A 6,000-nucleotide genomic window follows, 5' to 3' on the forward strand; every position below is an offset into this window, starting at 1 on the left:
CATTGTCTGTGTGGATCTGTGTCATTACAAGGTCACAGGACACATTAAACCACTCATTTCTCCATCAGCAAAGCCTATGACTGGAAGGCACATTCCATATCTGAAGTGCCATCCACACAGATCTGTTTATCTTCATGACAATAGTATTAAGTAAGTCCTGTGTCTTTCCCTTCCTTATAATTCTGTAAACCAAAGCACAGAGAAATTAAGCAGGCCCAAGATAATGTGGCAAATGCATGGCTACCATGCTTTGGGATAGTTTGCAATCCAAGGGTGGATGACTGATATAACTCTTATGGTCCTGGCCTCCAGGAAAGCAGGAACTCACTTTCCCAGATGGCCTTGCAGCCAGGCGTCGGCAAGTGACCTGTCTCAGCCTGTCAGAACTTCAAGGTGGAAGAGGAAAGCCTGAAGGGGGCTAGTTCTGGGTGAGTGGGTGGAGGAGCCCTGCCCAGCTTCCCGAGGCAGCTTTGAAGCTCAGGTTCATGGTTCCATCTAGAGGTTGGACCCAGGCTGGAGCGGGCTTCTTCCTTGGGATGCTTCAGTGTTGTAATCTAGATGACGTTCCAGGCTGTGTAGCAGCCTTCGAATCAAATTTCTGACCTCCTAGAGATTCTTTGTGTGACATGGGTACATCCCTTTGGTGCAAAAATGACTTTATTTCTTTTAACCCAGGACGTCTGGCCAAGTTAGACTGCCCTTGTTGGGAATAGTGCCCAGCACGCGGTCCTTGCTCCTTTCATTTGCTGTCCTTTACCCCCACCCCGACTCACGTGTCCTCACGCTTCACCTTGCTTCTCAAAGTCTTTGCTTCAGTGACCACCTGTTTGCTCTTTTCCATCCCAACCTAACTCAGCCGGGAAAGTGGGTTTTCTCTCCTCACTGGCTTGGATCAGTTAGCCAAAGCTGGCAGCAGCGCGGTGTGGGGAAGGGTTGGTGCTGGACTTAGAGGGAAGTACACAGGGTGAAGACTTCAGCTTGCACCTGTTTTTTTTCAAGTGAGTTTAAGCCAGGCAAGTGCTATTCAGCCACAGATGACATTCTGTAGGCTACTTTGTATCTAAGTGTGACCTGAGGTCTGAGTAAAACTTAGAATATAATTTCCAGGCTATTTAAGTACAGTTATTTCCAGAATCTGGAAAAGGCATTGGTTCGGTCACCATGGAGGCTCTGTGTTAACCACCCTGTCCTATTACATAGGAGAGAAATAATTTTCTTATTTGATCCTCTGGATTACTTTTTCTTAAAGCAAACTAACCAGGGCTCTAACTAATATGAGCCATGTTATCCTAAAACATAAATATTACTAGGAAACCGTATAAGATTTAAAATCTCATATGACAGCTTAATCAAATGACTTTCTTCCAGGCTCATTGCAGTTAAGTCAAGGTCAACCTGCTGCTAGGGATGCTAGTTCCCCATCACTTGGCCTGATGTCATGGCAGAGGTCCTTAACGATGATCTCAGCCTCCTCTAAGTGGGATTTTAATAGCTTGATTTTAGAGAATGAACCCATAAAATGGACTTCAGATCATTCATGCATGAGCTTTTTATTAGGCTTTTCCTCGGCCACTGTCTCTCCCCTCTTCCCCTTCCAACGGGGACACAGGTTGCCGATAGAGTACATTAATGCCACCCCACCATTCCTTGGGTGTGTGAGCTGTCTCCCTTTTAGATCAGACATGGCGTTCAGCCCCTCATGGATGCAAGAATTCTTCGCAAGATGTCTTCCTGGGATACACTTAGCACAGGGGCTGAAGCAAGGGAGGATTGCTGTTTTAGTCAACTTTTCTGTCACTTTGACCAAAAGACCTGACAAGAACAATTTCAGAGGAGGAAAAGTTTATTTGGGGCTCACAGTTTCAGAGGTCTCCATCCATGGCCAACTCCGTTACTCTGCTCCTGAGGTGAGGCAGAACATCATGGTAGAAGGGCATGGTGGAGGAAATCAGCTCAGGACCTGACTACCAGGAAGCACAGAGATCTCCACTCACCAGGGACAAATATATACTGCAAAGGCACACTCCCAGTGACCCACTCCTTCAGTCACACCCTACCCTCCTATGGTTACTACCCCGTTAGTCCCTATTAGTGGATTAGTGCACTAATTAGGTTAAGGCTCTCATAACCCAATCTTTTCATCTCTGAACGTTCTTGTATTGTCTCACATGAGCTTTCCAGAGACACCTCATATCTAAACCATAATAGCTGGTCTTCTCAATTATGAAAATGGTCTCATTTTAATTCTCAGGGTCCTACTTATTTCCAACCGATGCTAATTCACATGGGAGAAGTTTGATATGGCTGTGAATTCAAGGCACTTTATAATTCTGCAACCTCAAGAATCAAATTTTAAAAATATATATTTTTAGTTATAAATGGACACAATACCTTTATTTCATTTGCTTACTTTTTATGTGGTGTTGAGGAACTCAGGGCCTCACACATGCTACGCTAGCACTCTACCACTGAGCCCCAGCCCCAGCCCTAGGAATCACATTTTGGGGGTGTTTTCCAGCAGATCTGAGAGTTACAATATTTTAGGGTTGCTACAGGACATTCCCCTGGTCTGACTGCCCCCTCCCTCCTGTCATATGTAATAGCTGCAGCTCTGCGTCTCTTCTTTAAAAACAATTTCCCAAGTTGCTGTCAGCAGTGGCACCCCCCTACTTTGTCGTCATTGGTTCCTCAATGGTCAGTGCAGAAGGTGCTCTCCAAAGCTTTCCTTCCAATGGGTTTGTCACCCCAGGCCACCACAGGTGTGCTAATGACGGCATGGTGAAGCTACAGCTTTATGGCTTTATGCTAATAACCGTTTTCCAATTGGCCACTGGCACTAACACCGTGACCCAGCTTAAGGTCAAAGTTGATTGGTCGTCTTGGTCTTTGAATCCCCTCCTGTTACTGGGCTGTGGATGAGTCAGGGTCCAATCAGGAACACAGGGCAAGTGTTTCAACAGAAGAGATTTAATCCAGGCAATTAGTCACAAAAATGCGAAAGCCCTCCAGGACCCAAAGAAGAAATGGAGTGGTGAAGAAAACAAGAAGGAGGTTTCTTGTCCTGAGGTTTCAGCTGCTGACCTTTCACCTGGAGCTGCCCTTTAGGGACTGGGGAGGCGCTGTCACCTTGGGCTGCACAGATGCCCAGAGGCTTCACCTGCACCGCCACTGTGGCAACTGCCAGGAACCGGCAGGGACCTCACCACCCCTCTCTTCATTCATGGCTCCAGTGTCTGGTGGTCAGAACTGAGCCTGTGGATGGGGTGTGGACTCCCTGGAGGACCACATAAACCATTTCTGTGACAATCTCTGAATGATTCCTCTTGGGCTATCCTTAGCTTTTGGAGGAGAGAAGAAGGGACCTGAGCTGGCTTTGGTAATTACGGAATAGAGATTTTTCTCTGGCAGTTGAAGGAATTCTTGAGTGGTGAAATGAGCCACGTATTCCTTCCTGAAGAAGAGACTGCTTGGTCCTAAAGAGACTTCCAGAGATGATAATCTCATCTTCCCTGTCCTTTTCATCTTTGCTTGAGGCAAAGACAGCTTCTTTCTGGTTGTGTGGAAGTGTGAAATGACAGCTGATACTGTGCCAAGGTAGCATCTCTATTCAACGCTACCTTCAATAGTAGGTCTAAATATAGGTTCCAGTGTAGAACTCTGAGGAGGGGAGGTGGATTCTGCTTTCTGGCACTGTTAAGGGGTGTTGAGTGCAATATCATCATTAGTCAAAACCAAGAACATGTATCATATTTCTATTATGCATTTTCAAAGCATTAGAAAGTAATAAAATCATTTGAATCTTTTTGTTTATCTTACCATCAGTGTATGACGGTAAATGTTTTGTTGCTCCCATGTCAGCTTTGAAAAATTTATTTAGGAATAAATTCTCCAATTTTGGTACTCGAAAATAATATCTAATTTTAAATCGGTTTTAAATAGATCTTAACTGCACAATTCAGTTGGCCTTGAAAAAAATGAATGTGTGCATCTTTGTAATTTTTACCCCAATCGAAGCACAGAATATTTCCATCATTCTAGAAAGTTCTTCTATGTTTCTTTCCCCTCAAGATTACCCCCTCCTTCCACCAGAGTTACCCTGTTTTGAATTCTATTACCATAAATTAGTCTGCTGGTTTTTTTTAAAGAGAGAGAATTTTTTAATATTTATTTTTCAGTTTTTCGGTGGACACAACATCTTTATTTTTATTTTTATGTGGTGCTGAGGATCGAACCCAGCGCCCATGCATGCCAGGTGAGCGTTACCGCTTGAGCCACATCCCCAGCCCAAGGCTTGCTGGTTTTCTGTGCATCATATGAGTGAAATAATACAGCCTGTACTGTCTATATCTTGCTTCTATCTGTCAATATATCATCTCTGTGAGATCGGCCCTTGTGCCCTGTGTGTCAGGAGTTTTACTTCCTGTTCGTTGGTGGTGTTCTCTGTGTGTATGCCACATCTGCTTACCCATCTTCCTGTTGAAGGACACTTAGGCTGCTTCTGGTTTTGTGTGTTTTACACACAGCTTCTAGGAATGCTCATGTCCAAGCTTTTTTGACACATATTTTTACTTCTTTTGGATAAATGCCAAAGAGTGGCATGGCTATGTCAAAGACTAGGTAGGAAGTCATTTTATAAGAAACTGCCATGTTGCTTTCCAGGGTAACTGTGGCATTTTTCGTTTCCACCGGCATAACAGCTGCCAAGCATGAAAGAAGAGCATCCATGGGCTGGCGTTTGGAGGAATCCCTGAAGGACTGTGCAGATAGGGGCAGACAGAGGATGCAGCCTCAGAGGTCTGCAGCAGGAGATTTCTGCCACTGAGGCTGGGACTATCCAGGGTGAGTGGAAATAGCGAACAGGACAGGGCAGGCCTGAGGTCACTCCCAGGTGCTCCTAGCTGTGCTGGCAGGGGGCAAATCTGAAGATGTACCCGCTCTTAGAAGCGTGAGTGTGGCTGGGCAGCCCAGGAAGAACCGGAAGCTGCTGAGCACATGTCAAGTTCCCTCCTTCCAGAAGTATGCCCCACCTCCCTAGTCCTGGAAGATGAGGAACTCAGAACCAGCCTCTAGCAACCGTGAGTAGGGAATCCCAAACACGCAGACATTCATTCACAGAAAAAAAAAAAAAAAAAGACCACGAGACAGCAGAGAAAAAGAAACCTCAACCAAAGGCCTGACACCAAAGGAAACAGTTAAAAGCAAGAAGGATTGAGAAAGAGGGGATTTGAATAGACACCAGGAATATCTTCAAGAGAGATGTGAGTAAAATGCACTGTTATCTTTCAGTGCACAGCATTTCTGCATGCAGTCTCATTAGATGATTGGATACATGCCTAAACGAATTAATCCAAGAATAAATATGTAAATAGAGAAGTCTGTCCCCACTGGCCTTGCTCTGTCGAGAAGTGTACTTCTGCAGCTTTCCTTGGGCACAGTCAGGCCTCAAGAGGTAGGACCTGGGTCTCACTGGTTCACCATGTTGCTTTTAAAAAAAATACACACACACACACACATACACACACATACATACATATATTTAGTTGCAGATGAACATAATACCTTTATTTTATTTATTGATTTTTATGTGGTGCTGAGGATCAAACCCAGTGCCTCACATGTGCTAGGCGAGTGCTCTGTCACTGAGCCATAGTGTTGCTTTTGTTGGTTTGTTACATACGGCCCATGCTGTCCTGCATGTTTGCTTTTTAGCAATTCTCCATATGACTCTCTACACATCTCAGCTTGGACAGCTTGCTTCTACAAAGCCCCCCACTGTTTTGAGGGGTTGTGTCCCCACAGAGAGTAGGCAATGCATAGGACAGGAGCTGCCCCAGGGTGTATGCAGTGGGACGGCTTCTGTTTGTCAGCAGAGACCACAGCAGTGCTGCGGCTCCCTGGGCTCATGTTTCCCAGAAGTCTGCTGCAGAGCTTGGGGGAGAGTGCTATCCAGTGTGTGATACAACCCCTTTGATGGATACATCAGTGTGCAAGAGCCAGGCA

The sequence above is a fragment of the Marmota monax genome, unplaced genomic scaffold, assembly GCF_021218885.2.
Source record: "Marmota monax isolate L192 unplaced genomic scaffold, Marmota_monax_Labrador192_F-V1.1 WCK01_AAM20220418_F8-fsc00082, whole genome shotgun sequence".
Taxonomy (NCBI): Eukaryota; Metazoa; Chordata; class Mammalia; order Rodentia; family Sciuridae; genus Marmota; species Marmota monax.